Genomic DNA, 23,664 nt, shown 5'->3' on the forward strand with positions numbered 1-23,664 from the left:
CAATCTATTAACTTTCTTTAATGCGAATCAGTAAATGGTACATAAACTAATAATAATCATAATCAGGTAGGACTAACCTGACTTTCTCCTGAGAGACGCTATTACGCTAAGGCCATAGCCATCAAAACACCCATAAGGAGGCTCTATGGATCTGCATGTACAGCAAAACCTTTATTTAATGGACTAATGGTGGGCGGCAAGGGGTGTCCGTTAATGCCGAAAGTCTATTATATCGGAATCAGCAGGACTGGAGGCACCTTACAAGGCACTCTAGGGAGTGCTCTGTCCAAGACCTGGGAGGAACACAGCAGGCTTAGGACAGAGAGCTTGGCAGCAGGTTCTCCATGCAGTTCACAGAGCAGAGCCCCTGTGTTCCTGCCACAAGCAGCTCATCACCCACCAAGGCTGGGCACTGCCTCAGAAATTAAGTATTCCTGAAGCAGGCATACCTCTGCCCAAGGCTCCAGCTGGCAGAATGCCCAGCCGCTGTCCAGTCTGGGCACCCACCCTGCTGGGAGGAGTGGCAGCTCCAGTTGTGGTGGCCCTGGCAGCTCCTCCAGCCCCAGTGGCCTCAGCCTCTCCAGTGGCACTGATGGCCCGAAAGGGTCCTCTGGCCCCGGCAGCAGCAGCTCTGATGGCTCTGGTTCCTCTGATTGGGACAGGGGGCTGGTGGGTGGCATTTGTTATTCCCAAAGCCCATTAAATTGTGGTCTGTTAAATTGAGGGTTGACTGTATCTGTATCAGTGTGTTGGTGGGAGAGAAAAAAAGGAGAGTCCCTGAGTCCTCTTCCCCAACATTATAAAATTTCATGTGCAATTCCCTCTTTTGGAAGATTTTAAAATATTTTTAAGTATTTTTATTGTTTTTAAAAAGAGAAAAAAAAAGAGTAAATAGCCATTTAGTACTGAAGTGGAACGTGGAACTTTGCAATAGCCTGTGTGTAATGACCTAGGTTCTGTTAGGCTATACACCAAAGGCATTATTCTCTGGCAGTGTAATTCCACTGTCAACTAAGCCTTAGAGACCAGAGGAGAATTTGATTGTTAAACTACAGTGTCTGCAAGAGCTGCCTAATATCAGACACGGTATGTACTTTTATGTGAGTGTGGGAAGGGAATATCGCATTTGGTTTGGTGACACGGTTTCGATTTATAGATTCTGGCTGGACTATAAGGTTCAGATTATATTTACATACCAAAAACACATACTTTATTCCCTGCTGTAGATCCAGGAATGCTGATCTCCTTGACCCCATCTCCCATGTGCGTCTAATTCCTCACCTCCAGCTGCACGCAGAATCCTATTGCCTGGTGATCCTTAATGTCAAGTGGCATTTGCGTGTATATTTGCCAATGATTTGATCCCCCTAACCTTCTGTAAAAAAACAATTAACATATTGTCTGCTTTTCTGCACCACCCTCCCTTATCTGCTGCACTTCAGTATCTCCATTCTCCCTGTAGGAAATAAGTGGCCATCATCTTCCTTTTCCTTGTGCAATCCCCAGTACAGGATAGCACTTTAATGCTTCTCAGTCATGGAGCTCCCAATCCTCTCCCAGCCATTCACCTCCTTTATAACCACCTCAGTCATTCACAGCTCCTTGCATAGGTTTGGGATTATGTTAGGTCACGGGAGATGTTCTTTGGTGTCTCCTCCATTGCCAACTCTAAATGTTCAAAAATCATGGTTCACCTTCCTCTTTACCTTCTTTCCTCCACCTTTGGTAGGCAATAAAGTCTTTACAATGCAATGATGAGTTGAGTAATTTTCAGAACAACATAATAGTGACAGAATAAGTATTGGAGAACTGTAACTCTGCCGGCTACCCTTGCTGGTTACTAGGAAGGAATAGTTGCTAGGCTGTTTGGTAGAGCTTCATCAGGCAGACTGTGTCTCCATCTGAAGTTAGTGTAGAAACAGATGAGAAGGGTCCTTGTGATTCATCATGATCATGGTGTTTCTCTCAGGAGTGATTAGGAGGTAGGTTGTGTCTGTAAAGAAAATTATGAATATGATAAATCAAATGAAGTCATAGAAGTGTTTGCTAACAGGATAGTATATAGAAGTTTTGTATTGAAAAAGCAATTATATACCTCTTGCCTATGTGAATAAATTATGTAGCTTTTGTGGGAGTGAGGGAGGAATGTGAGTGTCTGAAGAGAGGTACAACTTGAAGGCTACCTTAGCAACCAGATGGACAGAGGAGAGAATGGAGACTCAGGGCAGCCAAGAGACTATCAGATGAGCCCATTGTATATGAGACTAGAAAAGTACTAACAGATAGCCATGAAGTTAAGAATAGGTAAGTAGATAAAGAGCTCAAGACAACACTGAAAAGGAGGCACCAACATGCTTATACCAGATGACAATGAAAAACAATCTCTAAATAAACAGATGACAAAAGAATTGATTGTGACTGACTAAGAGCTGACAGACCAAAATGCATACACCTAAGTGGGAGAAAAGCCCTGTAAATGATGGGGTGTCTTGCATGGTTTTTTGGGTATTCATCTTATCAAGAGCGAAGCATCAGTACAAACAAGCAGAAGCCCAGCTTCTCCCTTGCATTAAACTCCTTCGGCCCTAGGTTGATGTGAGCAAATTAAACACAACAGGGATAAGCTGGCCCACCAATGTCAGGTGGGGGAATGATGCAATTGCCCAGAGGCCCAAATGATTTCAAAGGGGCCTAAGGTCCCTTGCTGCCACTGACCACAGTAGCAATGGTAGAGTTATTGGAGTCTTGGGCCATTTTACATCTGGTTCCTAGGCACCCATGAGGTGGTAACTGACAGTGGCAAAGGCAGCTGGGGAAGCATGTGGAAACCCTGGCCAAGCTGAAAGAGTGCATGCAGCAGTGCAGCTGGCAGCTTATTGGGCACCAGCTAGTGCAGGCACAGCACCTCCCAAATGTCAGGCAGACCGCGTCCACCTGGGTTTGGCTTCCATGTGCATTGGGGGTCCATTGACTGCTCTGTCCTGGAGCTTAGCATGGCAGTCAGTTGGCCTAGGGCTATGTTTCTTTTATATATTGTACAGAATTCAAATGCCATTCTAGAAGGGAAGGATGTCTACAATGATTGTTCTTTTTCAGTGCTCAGCGAGAAACCATTGTAAATTCAGATGCTCAAAAAACTGTTTAAAAACAACAAACACAAAGGTAAAGATACGAACCCTGAGGTATGGGGCTGATCAAAAGTTCTAATAGAGCTCTTCAACCGAAACTCATTTGTCCTTTATCTATATAAACACAGGTGACATGAACAGAATTTTAAAGATCATCAGTCTGGGACAATAATTACCCCTAATTGCTGGGGAACTGGAACAAGACCTATAACCACCTGTGCACTTGGTTGTGGTGATCTGCCTTTGTTAGGAGCATAGAGTTCTAGCCACAGAAATGTACTGAGGGAAGAGAGCTGGTAATAAAAACAACAAATATCATACTGCTTAGAGCTTTTCCTCTTTAAGATGTTGTACTGTCATTAATTAAATAAACAGATCTGTCAATATTTTCCTCATTGTACAATGTGGAAATTGAGGCAATGTGTTGCGAGTAAAATTTACAGAATTTGTCTACTCATTTGGGATGATTCAGTTTTCTGGTGCCCAGATTTAGATGATGAGGCTTTGCTTTTCCAGAGGTATTCAAGCACTATATGTCAGATTGGCACATCACCACCACACAGGCACCCACGATTAATGGAAATTTTTGACCTAGATGACTTTACCTGAGGCCTCACACTTCCTAGTTTGAGTCTGAACTTGGAATTGGAAGGACTGGAGCTAAAATACCCTGGGCAATCTATTTTTTGTGTCAGAGGGGTGTGGTTCTTGAGCTATCTGAATTTAGTCCAATTTGTGGTCTGAATTATGGCAATGCAAATCCAGATGGAAATTCAACGGTACTGACAGAATTCAGATAGATTTGCACTGGTGTCACAGAGAGAAGAATCTGGCCCCCTGTGTTTAATCCATTCCTTTTAAAATAGTGGAGAATGGCAAGATTGTTCTGAAAGATATTTTTTTGTTTTAATACCAAAATTTAAGTTCACATAATATGCTGTAGTCATTTAAAAGACACCAGATGTAACTTTCTCCACACTCAAGAAAAGATGTATGCATGTAACTAGCATTGACATACTGTTACCAGAAGCAGCCTTTGCCTTTTGCTGGCCAGGACCACTGGCCTGTAATTAAAGCTGCCTTTGTACCTTGCTGATCCTGGGTGGCTCAGTTTTTGAGTGGCCTCAGCTGTAACATATACAGCCCTGTGCTAAATTACTTCAGCCTCCCAGGCTGCCTTTTGGGCTGCAGCACTGCCCCCCAAATCACACCCATAATACTTACCTCTTTAAAAAATGACATGTGCTAAGAATGAGGGGTGCTGGACAATGACATTCATCTGACTGGCTACTTGAAAGCCATGATCATCAGAATACCAGGACTTGCACAGCTGGAATAATTCTGGTATGTGAGTCACTCTAGGCCATTTCAGCCCTTGTGGTGATGCCAATCCATTAGCAAATCCTTTCTTCTCTGTGGCACTGACCGTGATCTCTGCTGCCACATTGTGATCTGGAGAGAAGATTCCTTCCCACAAAACCCTCACCAGACCACCTGATACCAAGCTGATGCATTTGAATTGCAGGCAGGGCAGAAGATTTGCCCCCAAGTGATGTCATGGGACTGAAATTATCATACCAAAATTTAAAAAGCTCATGCAGTTACAACATCCTAAATGATTATGTAGAATCATTCTTTTTAAATTGTCATGATTGTTACAATAATTTCCTGGCACATCTAAACATCATACAGTTTACCAGACTCTGCAATCACAACCTTACCTTACCTTTCAGCTTTCAGCCATCTGTGCAATCTCTTTCTACTTCTTTCCCCTCAAACTATTCTGTTAATGTGCAGTGCATTGGTTTTTTTTCCCCCAGCTAAACTCAATTTCTACATCAGCTCATCTAGAAGTCAAAGAAGCCATCTATATGCCCAGTGTTTACACCTTTGCAAAAGAGAGAAATTCCTGAAAGCACTACTGTGGTAAGTGGAATTATTTTTATGTGTGTCATTACAAGCTGGGTGCATACCTGAGGTTAAGGAAAATTTGGCCAGAGAAGAGGCATTCAGATACTATGGTGAAGAATCCTTAGCTAACACAATATTTATAAAGCTGCAGTCTCTAAATATTGAAATGCTGATTGGTCAACAACAAATTAATTGGAATAACAAAATAGTCAGAAATGACAACTTTTCCAAAAAAAAACAGACACCGATTGGAGATTCCCTCATGAGGGTTTAAAAGTATGTGACATTGAAAATTGATTTGACACAGTAAACAATAATAACATGAATATTGTGTGTAATGCTCTGTAAAAAGTTTCTCTGTGGTACAAAACTGATGGAATACATAAAATCAGAACTCATGGAACTCAGAGAGGAGATGCTGTCTGTTAAGGTTAAATGCATTCACAAGGATGTGAACGCTTCACTTGTTTCAGAGAACTATCTTTTTGGAAGTTGGCTAGTACAGTCAGACATCAGTGAGGATTCAAATATGTTACACTATATTCGAGTTCAGATGGCTTATCCATTCTGCTGAGGATGTTTGTCATATACTGGAGGAAAATGTCATTGGTTGGGGTTGGCTGCACACTGTGCGATGTGTAGGAAGAAGTGCTGTCAACTGCGCGATGTGTGGAGTACACCTGGCAACAGTTTAGAGATAGCTTTGGAGGAAGCCTATGAAGTGACAGACTGTGTTTTTTGCCTAATGTACCATAGAGATCAGTCAGTCAAAAGAGCTGCATTCATTTTGGGTAGATTGCTCACTGTGCACCATGTTAGCTTTTTCACATTACTTTTCCTGTATCACATTCGCCAGCCATCTTGATGTTGTTCAGAAAGTCAACCATGTTTTAAAATATTCTCTCATGCTTTCTGATAAGGAAAAGTGAACAGCCCTTTTTAGAACTAACTTCTTGCAAACTCAAGACTTACAGTAAAAAAGTTCTCTCTCCTGTATCTTTTTTTTTTATTATTAAGTGAACTACAGATTGTTTCCTCAGTTCAAATTGAAAGGGGAAGAACAAATGAAGGGAAAGAAAATAAAGTACAAAAAGGAGTCAATGAGCAGGCTGAAAAGTTTGGTTTAAGAAAGTGACTTTGAAGCCAAAAGATCCTGTACCTATTCAAGATAGAGTGATGTTTAGCATAGTACAGATAGATCACTCATGACAGATCTGGAGCAGGTGTATAACTGGAATAGGCACTCTATTCTTCATAATTTTTAGGAAGTCATTCTGCTCCCTGGTTTAATGATCAGAAATATGCTATTATAAGGTAAAAGAAAATTTACACAAATTATATTCACCCCAAAACCAAGAAGAATTTCTTATAGATTAAGGACTACTTGATTTGGCGTATCAGTTTTTATTTTATTTTTTTAAAGAGATTTGCCATTTCAAATTCAAGGTAGTACTGTAGTTTAAAACAAATGCTCCAAAATGGATTAGGTATCTTGATTTTGGAATGCCCAGTTTAAGGTCTACTTGGCTTGGTATTCAGAAGTCCTGACCACTTACAACTCCAACTTAAGTCCATGGTAGGAGGAGCTACTCAGTAGACCTGCTTATATATTTGATTTTCTGTTTGGTTTCTGAACTGAAAAGTTCTTGCAAATTTTCATTTTGGATTGACCCAAAATGGCAACTGAAATTTTCTTGGCCAACCAATATTATTTAGTGCATCTGAATATGTCGTCATTAGTCCTTTTGGTTTGTGTGTCATTTTCCCAGTCGGGCAGAAACAAGGATTTAGCTTGAACTGAGGTATAAGAAATAGCCATCCGAGAATGGCATATTTGCACTAAAGCAGGAGTGCTAGTATAACATATACTGCACTATATAAACAAACTGGAAACCACTTCAACCCAGGCATGTGCCAGCATTCCTACTTCTAGCACCTCTGGACTAATTCTGACAAACTGAGGGGAAATCAGTGGGTGCCAGGCAAGTTTAATTCTGAAAAAAAAAATTAACTAAATTCATTACACTTGCCTAATTAATAATCATGGAGAAGCCTTGAGAAAAATGACAACAGAATAGCAATTTGAAAACAACGTATGTCAGTGCAGACCAGGCTAAGCAACTGCACAGGGCCATTTGATAGCATTGTTGTTGATGTGACAGGGATTGCTGTATACTCAGTGAATCAAACTCAGTGACTCAAAAAGTTCAGAAGAAAAATACATGTCAAGCTTACCTGAGTCAGATCAATTAGGGCCTCATCTTCTGAAGTGCTGAATGCCTCAGCACCTACTGGGATAATAATGGGTGTGGCTAGCAGTCCTGGAGGTATTAGCAAGTGGTTTGAGGTTTACTTGAACACATCAGCTGCAGTTCTCCTGTATAAAGGAGGAGGATTACACACATGAAGGAAAAGTAGAGTTGACTTGCAAAAGACTTTTTAAGTAATCCCTTTGCTGGATGGGAGAAATGTAATTTGGGGGCAATATTGTAGCACTGAAGGAAGTGAGGAGTTGTATTTTAGACCCACAGCCATCATTAAAATCACACCTTCTGCAATCAGAATATATTGTAGTGGGAAAAGCAACCAGAACCAGCTCCACAAAGGTACCTCATCCCCATCTGTAGGTACCTAACCTCTCTATCAGCCACCACCTAACTTGTAGGTGCCTCAACTCACTCGGCACCTAAAATTTTGCTGTCAAAGTTTCCTAAGTGCCAAAGCTTCTGCCTCTAGGCATGTGCACTGCTAGCTCATAATAGGCACTCAGGCGCCTATCTCTCTCCTAGACCCTAGTGTTGTGCAGTCCACTAACTGGCAATCTCTATCCTAACTTAGCTGTGGGACCTGATTCAGTAGGTATGCACAAAATGTATCTGGTGCAGAACGAGATGGTGGAGCTAGTGATAGTGCCTGCTTTATAGCGTTAGCTTAGTGAGCAGAGCACTTCATTAGGCTGTGGGAGACCCACTTTCCCTCCCTGCGTAAAGTGGGGGAGAGGGTTGTGCACAGGGGTCTCCTACTTCTTGGGTAGGGGAGTGTTTTAGCCACAAGGTAGGAAACAGTGTGATTTTGGACTCCCTCAATCTCTTTTCCTCAGGCTGTTCCTCTTGCATATAACAGTCACTGGATCAGCAACTGAGTGGGAGGGTGACTTCATAGCCTGGTATGTATGACACCTACTGAGGGTGACTTACTGTCCAGTCCCTCTGTTCAGATTATTGTTTGTTTATCCAAAGTAAACTGCTTCAACAGGAGAGAGGGAGGGGTCCCCGCCTTAGACTATCCCATGGGTCAGTGTTCTCTTTCCCAGGACATGGAAACCCCTGTTCAATTCCTTGTCCTACTGTCAGAGACAGGGGGAAGGAATTGAACCTGTCTGTCCCACATTGTATGTGAGTGGTCAAACAACAGAGTAAGAAGTGCATAAGGTGGGCATTGGTTACCCTTCAACCATTTTGTAGGGAGCTAGGTAGGTGCCTAACTCATTCTTACAAGAAACAACGTAGATGTCTAAGCCACATGACTTCAGGAGTGCTTGAGCTGGTGTGGATTACTGGCAGAGGCACCTTCCTGAAACCTGGAGTTAAGGCACATATCTCTCTGAGAGGGTTGAGGCTTGAGCATCTCCAGTAGGCTACAGTGGAAGGCTGCGTGCCTAGACTGCTGGGTTTTATGGATCTCATTTTGACGTGTCTAGGTGCCCCCATTCGTCGCATAGGATGACTAGGGCCTTAATTCGTTCTTTACATACCACATGATACCCTGTGGTATTTGGGTATTATGGCACCCAGTGTTCCCAGTGTGGCTCTTGGTAATACTCTTTTTTATTTTCAACAGTTTGACAAAAAGAAAATAATGTTATGCCTAACCTGATCCCTTGCAGAGCTATCTCAGAATCTCATGTAGAAACAAATAGTCTGTAGAGCAAGGAGAGGTAGAGGAAAGAAAAAGCCTTAACCATGTCTTACTCATGAATGCCAGTAGGGGAATTTATGAACGGTTAGATTCCACACCCGAGGGAATTATGAAGGAGATCCCAAATGAACATCAGTAAAACCTTTATACACCCTCATCATGAATTTTGCCATGTGGCACAGAAAAACAGATTGGAGACATGTTCTTGAGAGGCTTTGAATAATTATATTATGACTTTTATTTTATTTTTAAAAATCTTTTTGCTTTTAAACTCAAGTGAAGTTCCGTCATGAGTCTGACACAGAGCCCTTGGAAAATATCTATAGAAAAGAGAGGGATGAGGATTGGTTCCACAGTTTCAGGAGAAAAGGAATCATAATGCAGTGAGCAATGAGGTGTGTAGAGTACACCTGAGCAGGAGGAAGTGCTCAGGTGTGTGCTGCAGCTTACAAATTAGTTATGTTGTCTTTCTATCTAAAAATGTAGCTGATTTGTAAAAATGGCTTTAAATTGATTTTTTCTGTACACCACAATGCTAGAATTGTAAGGCCCAATATTTTGAGACTTCTCAGATGCAGAGGGAAATGTTGGTTTGTCATTCCTTTTCTAATGGTATAAAACCCCCAAGGCATCTGAGGTACTGCTGTGCCCCAAAGAACCTGGCTATTTCTTTTATCTGAAGCTTAAATCCCTGGGGAATTTTTTATACCAATTGATGATAGAAAAGTGCATTTTGAAGTGAAACTGTGAGGACTACTTGTAGCACCAATCACGAAGATGAACTCTGGAATCACCAATATGGGCTATTTCATAGCAGCCTTCAACTTCCTGAAAGGGGGCTCTAAAGAGAATGGAGAGAGACCGTTCACAGTGGTGACAGATGGCAGAACAAGGAGCAATGGTCTGAAGTTACAGAGGGAGAGGCGTAGGTTGGATATTAGGAAAATCCATTTCGCCAGAAAGGCAGTGAAGCACTGGAATGTGTTACTGAGAAAAGTGGTGGAATCTCAATCCCTAGAGGTATTTAAGTCCTGGCTTGACGTATTCATGGCTGGGATGATATAGTTGGGGTTCCTCCTGCTTTAGGCAGTGGGCTGGACTACATGACCTTCTGAGGTCCCTTCCAGCCCTAGAATTCTATGATTCCATGATCCCCCAGTGAGCAACAGTCACTACTCTAGCCTACAAAATAGAAGTGTCATTATGGCAGATGGGTGAGGGGAAATAAGCTGCTGCCTCGTATCTGTGCCCGTGATTTGGAAGGATGTTTCACTGTCTCAGTCCCACCTTCTTCTTCATGCTTTCTGCACGTGAAACGGAGAGCTCCTTTTCCCTGAATATACACTTCACTGGCTGAAGGTTCTGCCAGTGCAGAAGGATCATACAATAGAAACAGGTTTTATTCTAATGAAGTCAGACAGATGCATAGTTATGCAAATATCTTGACTCTCCATACAGTAATGCTGTGACAGAGATTAGAGAAGAGGTGCTGGTATTGGCTCTTTCTTCAGTGATAGGCTACTAGGAATCATGCTGTATTCGAAGACTTACTCCAGGACGATGCTACTTTGAATCCAGTTAGAGGTATCCCACTGAGCTGTTCAAGTTCTGATGAAATTATTTCAACTGGAGATGAAGTGGAGTATCCAAGTACCTAATATTCCGAATGTTGGCCAGGAAGAGCCCTGCCCCTGCAAGACAGCCATTCAGTATCTATACCTCTGCTTTTTAATGTAGTCTGAACTAAACTGAATGATGTCCTACAACATGCACTATGGTTTAGGTCAGTGGTGTCCAATAAAAATGTAAGGATTGCCACAGCACATGCCTCCAGAGCTGGGTACGCCTCCGTCCCCCTGTGAAAACTGCCAGCGACTCACCAGAGCTGCTGCTGCATGAGCCACGCCATGCGTGGAGCTGTGGCTGTGAGCTGCTGTCTCTGTATGAGCCAAGCCATGGCTGGAGCCCTGCAAGCCACTGGGTCATGCCTGGAGCCACATCTGGGATCACACCACAAGCCACACAGGGCTGTGGCAATCTGCTGCCACTGAGGCCTCAGGAGGAGCTGCCACTGCCACCAAATGCTTGTCCCACCAAGTGGTGGGGGCGCATGCAAGGAGTAGGCAGAAGGCATGCTACCTGTGCGGTTCTAAGGAGCCACATTTCACCATGCTGCCATGTCCAGTTTGCTGCACATGGCAAACAGAACGTGCATTGGACGCTATGGGTTTAGGTGATGACATTAAACAATGGAAATTGTTGACATGTTGTTATCCAGCCTATTAGATACTTAAAGCTAAACTTGGCCAATATAAGAAAATGTTCATAGTTAGTGGGCTGCACTAAAAGATCTAATTCCATTGTTTTGTTAAAGTAATTGAAGCTATTAGCACAAAAGCACTTTCATGACAACATTAAAAACAACTACTTTTTTTTTGTCTCACAATCACAAATTGGATTGAAAGAGGTGAGCTGGCTTATGGCAAAGGGTTGCCCTTGCTCTGTCTACTTGCTCGATCAGTTAACAAAGTTCACAATTTACAGTTCCAACGTCTTTTATTGAACAGGATTGAGATTGTATAGAAGGAATGCTCTGTATGCATTTAACAACGTCCTAAATTCACCACCAGTATCACAGATGGATCTGTAGACTCAGGCAGGGAAACATATGGCATTAGTAAAGCAGAAGTGACAGCCAAGCTAAGTATCTTTGACAGAATAATTCTAGGAAAAGAAAAAGTTAGTCACTTTGAAAACTGTCTCGCATTCTTCAAAGCCCACACTCTTCTCTTCGTCCTCTGTCATCTTAATGCCCATGAGTACCCTTTCATACGAGAAGCTTTTTTCTTGTCTTTGTACCTTTCAGAATCATCCGAGAGAAACATGGCCAGGAGCAACTGTCAGGATTAGCATTACTGAGACTAGAACATGGCATTTCTTTCAAGTTTGAGAACATGATTGATTTTGTTATTTTAAAAATGGACCATGAATTGTCTTTTTCTTCCATTAAGGTTAAATTTATTTTAAAACTACTAACAATGTATAACTTTAATAGAGCCTAACTTGCCACCTAACCCATCAGTGTAAGCTTTAGGCCTGCCTGATTTAAAATATAGAATCTTGCCGATGACTAGAAGCTATTTGTAGTCTCACCAGATGTTGAATTTAATGGAAATGCTAACCGATACCTCAACAGAGATTCTATGGAGGCATTCCTAGTTGGTACTGCTGATCTCTGTGAAATACAGTTTAACTCTGAGCTGAGAAAACCTGTTTTGCGCAGAATGGTTTCCCAGTCTTTATGAGTGGCTTCTCTCTTTGGCTATAGATTTTTGTGAACTAAACTAAAATCAGGACTTCTTGCTGAATAGAAAAATGATTCTTTATTAAGACTGTTCGATGCAGGGCATTCCAAAGTTCTTTGTCTACCAGGATGTCTCACCTGGCTTCTCCCTCAATACTGGCTTAAACTAAGGAGACATAGAATGGACTACTGGCCCTATTATATCAGCAAATGATATCCAGATGTAAGTTAGGGATAAATTATGCAAGCAGTGCTCAATTCTAAATTAGGTATTGAAAATCAATGTGGGGATTCAACAGCACAGAAATAAAATTTTCATATGGTTTTAGCTTCCAGTGGTAAAAAAGCATACAATGTCAGCTTGCCTTCAAAACTTGCTGCAAACTTCCTATCTGTAAGGTTTGGACCATTGTGTTTTGACCATTGTTCATTGTCCTTTCCAAACAACTTCCAACGTGATTCCTTAAGGCCTCTCATCCCATCTGTCCTAACAATAAAAAAGTCCAGTAAAAGACATGGAATTATAATGCTTAATGACTCCATTGAAATAATTTATTCTAATCTAAACTTAGATTAGAAATCCATTGATAGGGTTAATTGTCTAATGCCTCAGGAACTCAGTGCTAAATGCAAGATTTCAAGGAAGTTTTATTTCAATCTGGTTAGAATCATATGCCTTGAGCATGTGTGTGTGTGTATGTTTTGTTCTTGGTATGGTTGGTTTAGGGGTTTCGTCTTCTGTTTGATGGTGATTATGAATAAGATGCTGCCATCCATCTAGCAGCCTTCTTTTCATGGGAAGTCTGAATACAGAGAGGCACAGCCTGCATTGTACCCAGAGTGGTAAGCTTCAGGCTGAGCCCAACATCTAAATGGGCACAAAACCCTGGCAGATATTGTAACACTTTCATAAGAACTGTTACATTCTCTGAATTTCTCTACATACCATTTTTGCAATGGTTAGGTCATCCTGGCTCACCTGGCAATACCTCGGAGACAGCGTTGATGGCAATGCAGGATGTTGCATCCCCTCTGCCTCTCTACCCAGGACCATAATGGCCAGTAAAGTCTGTGGCCTTACAATTGCATAAACACTGAGTGGACATGAGGTGCCCCCTTTTTTCTCCCTTTCACACTCTCTTATTGACAGAGGAGCAATTCCCTTGCTTCAGAGCTCCCTTTAGAGTAGCTAATTTAGGGGCTATATGAGAGCAATGCATGCAGAAAGATGGCACTGCTACGTTTGGCAGTTACCACTGGTAGCAGTGGTCACTATTACTATAGCAGCACTATAAAGCTGTCACACAGCATCACTAGAGATGCTATAGTTAGAATGGGAAGGAGCAAATATCAAGGAAATACCGTGGTCTGTCAACACAACCATATGGTAAATGTGGGCCACTTGTGATCACCGTAACCCGATGAAGCATCAAAAGGTCTAACCTTTAAGAATGAAAGTCTGAAAAACAGAACTGTATCATGACTGTGCTGACGTGCTTTTAAGTTTTAAGGATTAAAATACACTTGTCAAGTTCTTACTGTCGCACAGTAAAAAACCTGACCTGACTGAGTGAATGGTCAAACTTTCGTGTTTCTTTGCAGTTGTGATCTGCATATAACAGTCTTGTTCTTCACTATAAGATGATCTAATAAAGGAAAGCTACTGCATTTTAGAATATAAAATTTAAAGTATTATCTGCATTCATAGTAATTTTATTGCTAAATAAAAATTACAATCATAATATTTCACACAATATTCAGCAAAGTGAACATATCAGCTGGACTGAAATACTTAGAAAGATAGTAACAAGCCTCAGAAGGGTGCTCTAGCATAGCACTATCAAACCTGTTATTTGATCACTTTTCTCTGGACTCTAGGTTAGATATTAAATTAGAGGCTCTGAATGTGAATGCATAAACATGCTGATCAACAAGGAAAATTTAAATGTTAGCTTTCTAACATGTTTGATTTTTAAAAATCACTAAGGAACGTGAACACTGGTTTTTTACCAAATCTTCTGTGAAAATGTTCATGTCAGATATGGGCAAACTGGGGCTTCCAGCTTGAATTTGAGATAAGGTCAAGTCAAAGTGAAGTAGAAGATAAGCTTACAATTTTTGGAGCTAAACCTGGTGTTACTTTTAGTTATATCCAAAACCAGTTGATGCCTAGATTCCAATTCCAGCTTTAATGCTGTCAGGATCATGAGGGTTAGCCAGCAGCTTGGGAGAAAAAGGGTTAACCTCCTTAGCCAGGTGGGATTGGCCTATAGGAATGTAGGTAAGAATTGAATTTTGGCTCCTCCCTTTTCTGTTCTCTGTTCCTTTTTCTTCTTTCCAGCCGTGAGGGAGACAGAAGCAGAATATCTCCCTCCAAGAACAGGCCCTTCAATCTTCTGTAAGTCTGGTAAAGTTTAGATAAGTCCATTAGGCTTTATTGTTTTATGGTTTGGGAAGTGGGATCTGATGTCTGTGCACTTTTTAGAAATGTTCTTTTACTCTCCTTGTAACTAAGTCTAGGCCCATGGTGGAGACTCCCCATGTGTTTTACTTCGTGACTCTTCCATCTAGTCATGAGGCTTGCAACACGAATGTTGTTGTAATAATAAAAGTTCTCTCTTTTTCTCTTTATTAACCTGGTATTGGTTAATGTTTGTGTCCTGGTTTTTATTTTTGGGGCTGAGATTTCCCAAGTAGTCTCTCCCTGGTTTCCTTATTATTACTTGGGTGGTGGCAGCGAATTTTATCCCCAAATTCTAAGGGTTTTTAGGATTTTGGTAGGGGAGTTTATGCTAATAACTGGTAGATAAGGTTTTAGAGGTACTTTTGCTGGCCCCCACTTCTGCATTTATCTTGCCAGAGTGGGGAAGGAGCCATGACAAATGCAACCAAAACTTTACCATGAAACAATCTCACAAGTCTTGCAAGGTTGCAACACTTTGCTCCTGTCAACCTCCAGTCTGAAACCTTGTGCTGACTTAACTGCTGACTCACACCCTGTCAGAAATGAAGTGGAATCTGAACTCCACCTCCTTTGTCCATCTACGAGAGACAGAGCACGTGATTATTTCACACAAAATTCTAGATTCCTGAGGGACTGATTTTTACAATATTCTATAATATCACCTTACTATAATGGTCCTGTACATGTCATATCAGACCACTTTTTCCACTAAGAAGTATTCCATAGCTCTGCAAATTGTTCTGTAAGTTTAAGCAAGCAGCTGCCATTAAAACCAAAATAACTTGAAAGGATTACACTTGAAAGGTTAAAGTCAAAGTCACTTTTTTTCAATAATCTTGAAAAAAAAGGTTACCCAGCTTTTCATCTGGAGGCTGGAAACAAATCACTGGCCAAATAAAAATTGTGCTGAAAAGATTGATAGAAAGCCAATTAATTTTAGAAACAGAAACGTTATGCTAAATATAGCATTGCAGGAGTAATGGGATGCCAATCTCAATTAAATAAAATCAACCGTGGCACACACTTAGTGAGGCACTGTGGATCTCATTCAGTGCAAGCCAACTGCTGAAATTTCATCGACGACCCTTTTTGGTATTTTTAATAGTCAAGTTCGTAAAGACCTAACAGATGGAAAAAATGTTTTAAAACAAATCACGGTTATGTGAACAATCACTTAGTAAAGATGAAGCAAGTATGTATATCAATACCTAACAATGCTCCCTAGATTCCAAGGCCGGGAGGGATACTTGTGATTAACTTGTCTGATTTACTGTTCAACATAGACCATAGAACTTCTTGGAATTACTTCCTGTTTGAACTAGAGAATATATTGTGGAAGAACTTTCAGCCCTGATTGTAAAAACTGCCGGTGTTGGAGAATCTACAGCAGGGATCCCCAATCCATGGGTCAGGACCCAAACACGGGTTATGATTAGATTTGGTAAGGGTTGCCAGCTGGGCAGCTCCGAGCCACATTGGGCTTTTAAAAGAGCCGATTGTAGTGCTGCCACCACTCACTCCTCTGGCTCCCAGTCCCCGCCCTGAATTGCTGTGCTGAAATGAAACCCAATTTAATTGGCTTAATGGCCAGCAGGAGGGATTTGGCCATTAAACCAATTAAAATGAGTCCCATGTCAGTGAGTCAGGTGAGTGAAGGGAGTAGGAGGTCTGTGGGGAGTCACGCAGAGGAGGCGGCAGCGGTGACCCAGCGTAGAATTGGCGAGGGCAGCAGTGGCAATGCACAGAACTTGTGTGAGGTGGGAGGGGAGGTGGAGGAGGCTGAGAGGGGTTTAAGCCTGGGGACGGGTGATATGGGAGGCTGAGAGCTGGCCAAGGCTCGGTGCCCCAGCCAGCTCCCAGCCAAGGGGCTGCAGGGTCCCCCCCAACCTACCTGGCCGGAGATTCCATGGCTGGTGCTGCTGGCCAGAGCTCCATGACCCAGGTGGCTCCCAGCTGCAGGGCTTCCAGAGTTCCCCTCCCTACACTGGCTTTTGGAAATCTTATGCAGGACAGGCTGCCCTGGCTGGGGATCCTGCAGACAGGGCTGCCTGTTCTGCATACACTTCCAAAAAATCTGGCAGCCCTCGCTGAGAGGGGTTTAAGCCAGGGAGTGGAGGAGGGGGTGGCTGAGTGTGGTATAAGCCAGCGGGGAGGTGCATTTTTCCCAGGGGAGAACCTCCTCCCTCCCCACTCAATTTTAAGTTGCCTTGGGTCACAAAGTCTTCCTGAATTGTCAGTATGGGTCTCCATCTCAAAAAGCTTGGGAATCGCTATAGCAAACCTTGTTGCACTGTTCCAGTGGTCAGTTACTTTCACTGTCTTGTAAGAAAACAAATTAAAGAACAAAATCCCACTTTATTTCTAGCCTGAATTTGCCTAGCTTCAAATTCCAATCATTTGATACTATCAATACCTTTGTTTGCTAAGCTGAAGAACCCTCCATCAAATTTCTGTTCTCTCTGCAGGTACTTACAGACAGTGACCAAGTCCCTCCGTAGCTTTCTTCGTTAAACTAAACAAATTGAGCTCTGAGTGCTTCATTAACCTGTTTTCCAATACTTTGATCATTTTTGTGGCTCTTCTCTAAACTGTCTCTAGGTTATTAATGGCTTTCTTGACTTGTGGACACCAGAATGTGTCAGTGGTCACACCACTGTGAAAAATGATCTTGTTCTCACTTCAGATTGCCCTTTTTATACATCCAAGGATTGTATTAGCCTCTTTCGCCTCAGCATCTTCCTGGGATCTCATGTTCAGCTGATCATCCAGCATGAGCCTTGAGCACTTCTGAGAGTTGCTGCTTTCCAGGACAGGGTCCCACATCCTGTAAAGAAGGCCTACATCCTTTGTAGCCACACATATACTTCATTTGGCTGTATTAAATTGCCTATATTTTGCTTGAGTCTAGTTTACCAACATCACTCTATTAACGACTTGTCCCCGTGGTTTTATTTGTCTCCTTAAATTTCTTTTGTCATCAATAGAGTTTATTAGCAATAATTGCTTTCCCTTACAGCTCACTGTTAAATATCACAGGGCTAAGTAACGATTCCTACAAGACCCCAGTCGAAACGCAACCTCTCAATGATTCCCCATTTTCCATTCTGTTTTGAAACCTCTGTATTAACTAGTTTTAAATCTGTAAGTCAAGAAAAAAATACACAATCAAGAAGTTGTCTAAAAATCTGTACAGATGCTATTTCCAAGCAACAACATTTTGAAGAAATTCATGAGGCAATCACGTGGTTTTTTTATTTTTCATGTCATCAGTCAATCTAATTGTTATCCTTGGAAAAGCAGAAAGTCATCGCTTTACTTTTTTTTTCAAGGTCTAGTGAGTTGTTACATGAAATCAGTAATCTTCTCCAGAGCAAGATCTAGTACCACTTGACATTGTATTATAATATTGCAACAAAGACAAAAAGTAGAATAATGTCCTATATATCCTGTGCTTTTAATTAAAAAAGTTAACTTTTGGCAACTCATATCTAATAAACTACACTAATCTTTTCAACATGCTACTGTGAAAATCAATATTCTCCAGGTGAGATTTGTTTAGCTGAACATGGCTGTCTGCAAGTCCAAACCAAGCACATGAAGGGACTATGTGGCTGATATTTCTTAAATGCTGATTCCGGAACACTATACATGAATTAATGCACAATTTCCTAATAAAGCAATTACTTAGAGATATACTTGAGTTCCTGTGTGAATATTCCTGCGTTCTGTATGGCTAATGAATTAAATTCTTTCTTTTCTTGTTGCATTCTTTAAACTTTCAGTAAGCTTTTTTTGCTTCATGAATCACAGTGTTGCTTTATTGATTAAAATATTTTAAACATATGATGTAACCTAATTCAGAATTCTACACGCACTCTAATTTCATTCTGTTGCATATCCACAAGAATGCTTTGTTTGCAGTGGGATTTTTAAATGTCATGTGGTGCTTCAGGCTAAAATATGCAGTGATTTCTCTTCTGTTCGGACAATTGAAGTCAACATTGCAAGAAAATCTCAAGTACTTAGTGCTGAAACAGAAGATGACGATTAGTTGGCTTTTGGTAATATTATGCTGATCCTCAGCTGGTATGAAATAGCAAAGCCCTATTATAAGAACTAAAATTGTAGGGAGCTAGACTAATTTACACCTGCTGAGCATTTGGCTGGTACCTTAATTTGCTCTATGAATAGCTAACTTGAAAACAAGTGTATTTTGGCTGGCCTTACCTTGGCAAGTTGTCTAATGTACTCCAGACCAGGAAGACATGGATAGCTGGATAGCATCGTTTATGTACGATGTAAAGTTTTAACTTGATCGGCTGAGGTTTATATGAATAACAGAAGAGGAGAATATGACTAATGTTGACACTTAAACAATCTGATAAACAGTTCCATTACAGTAGAAAGTACAGAATAACATAACGGGACATATTTTTCCCCTGAGAAATTTATAAGCAAACTTGTGGAGAAGAAATAATCAGACCAACACTGATAGTAATGTGACAGATAGCAAGTAATACAACAGTCTTTTTAGAAGGAATATCTAATCTTGGAGTATAAACAGCATATGAACACAATGTATAATCTACTGAAAGTGTGGTAGAAACATACTTACTGAAGATTGATCTCTTAATTCTGGAATTTTAAAAGTACCACTGTTGAACCATTTTACTGTCAGTGGTGAAATACACAGCAAGCTGGTTGAGCAGAAAAAGGCTCTGATCAGTAGGTAGCAAACTCCCTTTTTACAAGTTTCCCAATATTATTATTTTTTTATCACCGTCTTTTTTTACCCCATAATTTCATTACCCATCAGCTGCCTTGAAAGAAACGCCATTTTTCATTGTATTGAACAGGGCAGCTCTACACACAGATTTTCAGCAGCCATTAAAGTTAATTCCTATGGCAGGTGCCTACACTGCAATCATGTTTTTTCCTCACGTTGAAAAATAGCAGTGTAGAAGCAATAGCATAAATCTCCACACCAAGCGTGCTCAGGCTACATTTGCATTAGTGAGTTTTTTCAAAAAAGCCAGGACGCTTTCAGAAACATCCTGTGGAGTGTCTACACACACAATGGCTACGTCTACACTAGCTCCAAACTTCCTCATGGGAACAAGGGGACTTCGAAGTAGGCGGGGTCCTTTCGAAAAGGAGCCCCGTTGGGACGAGCCGCGCCGCGGTGAGGCACATCAATTTCGAAGTGCTGCAGCTGCCCACATGCTAATGAAGCGCTGAATATGCATTTCAGCGCTTCATTAGTAAACTTCGAAATGGCCATTTGCGTGGCCATTTCAAAGTTTGGGGCTAGTGTAGACACGGCCAATGTGTTCTTTTGATATTAGATCAGAAAAATGTAGTGCTTTTTCTGGTGGCCCTCTTCTTTTACCAGAGGAGAGAGAGCACCTTTTTCCAGAAGATTATTTCAGAAAAAAAAATGTGTAGACACCCCTGAGCCCCTTTCTTTGAAAGAGCAGTCCTCATGGAATCAGAGTTTTTGATCCCTGGCCCATTCTTTTGAAAGAGCAGGGACCTATGTGGACTCTGTCTGTCGAACGAGCAGATCAAATTTTCTATCCACTTTTTTGTGTGTGGATGTGGTTTTCTGAAAGAAGTTTTTTCGGAAGAGGTCTTCTCTAAGAACTTATTTTGAAGGATCGCTGCAGTGTAGATGTTGCCTCAGTATGTAGTCACATTGGTAGTCTGTGCTGAAGCCTGTGCTGCCATGGCTGCACTATGTTTAGACATGCTAGTGTCGTGTGGGTAGACTCACCCACAATGCAATCAAAGTGTAGACATACCCACAGTACAGTGCATGTCTGACACGTACCGGAAGCAGAGTTTCATATATTTATAGGCCTCATTATATATCCTAGGAAACAAATAAGTGCAGTCCCCAACAACAGCAGTTTTGCTGGGTATCTGTGCACCACGCATATGCAGTCAAATGCATATTTCACTAAGCATCCTTCTCTGTTCTCCAGTTTTCCGGTGTGAGATTCTTGTGGAGAAAAAGCAAACATCATTTTGGGATGTATTAACAGGAGTGTTGTAAGAAAGACATGAGAAGTAATTCTTCCATTCTACTCTGCACTGATTAGGCCTCAGCTGGAGCATTGTTTCCTGTTCTTTACAGATTTGTAAAGATTTGTGCTGACTGTTACTTATTGTTGTATCTTCCAGATGTTTGCGGATGGATTCTTTAATTTAGTGGTTTATTGTTTTTCCTGGCATGGAAGTTAAAAAGACAGGTGGTTTCTTGGTTTGTCCTTATTTCCCTTTTTTCTAGATTGGCACTATGTTTTCCCTTTTGCAGTCCTGTGGAATTTCTCCCATCTTCCATAACTTTTCAACAATGATAGCTAACGGCTCAGATATCACCTCAAACAGCTTCTTCAGTAATCCATCAGGTCCTGGTGACTTGAAGAAAACTAAATTTTCTAAGGCTGTGTCTACTCTAGCTCCCAACTTCGAAGGGAGCTTGGTAACTAGGGAGTTGGGAGATTATTGAAGAAGTGCTGCGGTGCATATGCAGCACTTCATTAAGCTAATTCTCCCCCATGGCAACTTTGAAGTGTTAAACTTTGAAAGTCTGTCTTGCGTGTAGCCACGGCTAACCTGCGGGTACTTCGAGGTGCTCGGGCAACTACAAAGTCCCTTTACTCCTTTTGAGTAAAAGCAGCAAAGCTACTTCATAGTTGCCCGGGCACTTCGAAGTACCAGCAGGTTAGCCGTGGCAACACGCAAGACAGCACTTCGAAGTTTAACACTTTGAAGTTGTCACGGGGGAGAATTAGCTTAATGAAGTGCTGCATATGCACCGTAGCACTTCATTAATAATCTTCCAACCCCCTACTTAACATACTCCCTTCGAAGCTGGGAGCTAGTGTAGACACAGCCTAAGTATTTTAACGCGTATTTCTATTTTAACTTCTGAACCTTACCTCCTTTTCTCCAGCATTAACTATTGTAGGCATCTAATCACCATCAACTCTCTTGGTGAAAACTGAAACAAAGAAGTCAGTAAGCACCTATGCCATTTCCATATTTTCTGTTATCGTTTTTCTCTCTTCATTGAGTTTACCCTGTCCTTGATCTTCCTCTTGCTTTTAATATGTTTGAAAAATGTTTTCTTGTTTCTCTTTATATCTCTAGCTAGACTGAGCTCATTTTGTGTCTTTTCCTTTTTATTTTTGCCCCTACATCCTTATGTTAATTCTTTACGTTCATCCTTTGTTCTTTAGAAAGAAAAGTAACCATACCATCTGCTACTTAAATCCATGTTGAACCAGGTAGTTTTCCGTGGAAGAGGGATGTAAAACAAAGGATTCCCACCCTGATGGAGAGTCTATATAAGCAATGAGAAGTATCCCATTTTATGTTCAGTTGGCTTTTGAAAGTGCCTGGCACACACCAAGAGAAAAAAGAACTTTGAAGTGCTGGACACCCAAGTCAAAGTAAAAGAACAACTTAGATTTGAAGCTTTTTACCTGAAATAAGAGCAGCTGTTTAGGGCAAGAATTTGCATATAACAAGCTTCATCGTGAATTAGAATTAGCTATGCTTTTCCTATTCATTTTAATTTAGTAACTTACTTTGATCTCTCTAGTTTTTTACTTGCAACCACTTCAAATCCTTCTTTTCATACTTACTAAAACAATTTTTATCTATTATCAGCCCCAGTATAAATGACTGATAATTGAACGGCTGGGCAGGGAAGAGGAGGGAAGCAACCACTACATATCTCTCTTTCATTGACAGAAGGAGTTTACCAGATGTGTTTTCACCATGTAAAACTTTTCTATGGAGAAAGATGGATTTATCTGGGGTTTTGATCCCTTTTGGGAGTTGGTTTCATGGGTGCTGTGCCCTCAGAACTGTGTCCTCTCTGAGCTGAAGTTCAGTGTCTGCATTATTCTGCGGTGGGGAGGGGGCAGTAACTACAACTCTGTGCCTGTCTGAGGGAGACCAGAGGAGCTGACCCTTCAGGACAGGGCATGGGGAGTCCCAGAGAGAAAGAAGGCCGGAATCAGTGGCATGATCAGCACACTGGGGAACAATCCAAAGGGGACTTCTGTGACTGCATCCTGTCACAAGTATATTCTTAAGGAACAGTCTGATCTTAAGGGAAACCAACTTGCAATATATAAATAGCACATTCCTATGAATACATTGCACCAAGAAAGAGATAATTAACTCAGTCCTGCTCCCATGTAAGTCTGTGTATTGCTATTAATTTTAGCAAAAGCAGGTTGGAACTCAAAATACAAATTACTGATATAAAGGTGTCTGTGGGTATAGCTGACAAAATAAGCCAAACATTCCCTCCCCCACCTTTCTTAACCATAATTCTAAAAAAAAATAAGCATTAGGAAATCACAAAGGCCTATGGGTAGACTGTCACTTAACCATTCACACATTACTGTATGTAGTACCGTAATTTTAATTTTCACCTTGGCTATATTAGTTTGTTGAATGGCCTGGTTTGGGATTTTTAGGAGCCAATATCAGTAATATCTGAAAGGAAATCTTTGTGGAAATCACATGCCAGCATCAAAAATGCCAAATGGTCAGAGCTGTAACACCATCTTAAGAATAACATTCACAGGATGGGACATGTGGGCTACTGCGACACGGACAGCCTCTGTCAACAAAACTGGGCTTTTGTCGACAAAACTCGTTGAGCAGCTACGTGGTTTAAGTGTTCTGTCCAGAGCATGTCTACAAAACTCAGCTGTTCATCTGGCAATGTTCTACCTCTCCCCAGTCAGGTATAATGCCTCTGTCTACAGTGTTTTGTCAACAGAATGCCCATGTAGACACCTCTGTCAACAAAGAGGGATTCTGGTACCCCAGGCATCCCGGTTTGCAGAACCTCCAGTCGGTCTTTCTGTCGACAGAAGGCAGGGCACTCTGGCTGCTCTCTGATGACAAAGTGA

Source organism: Carettochelys insculpta, chromosome 4, assembly GCF_033958435.1.
Source record: "Carettochelys insculpta isolate YL-2023 chromosome 4, ASM3395843v1, whole genome shotgun sequence".
Taxonomy (NCBI): domain Eukaryota; kingdom Metazoa; phylum Chordata; order Testudines; family Carettochelyidae; genus Carettochelys; species Carettochelys insculpta.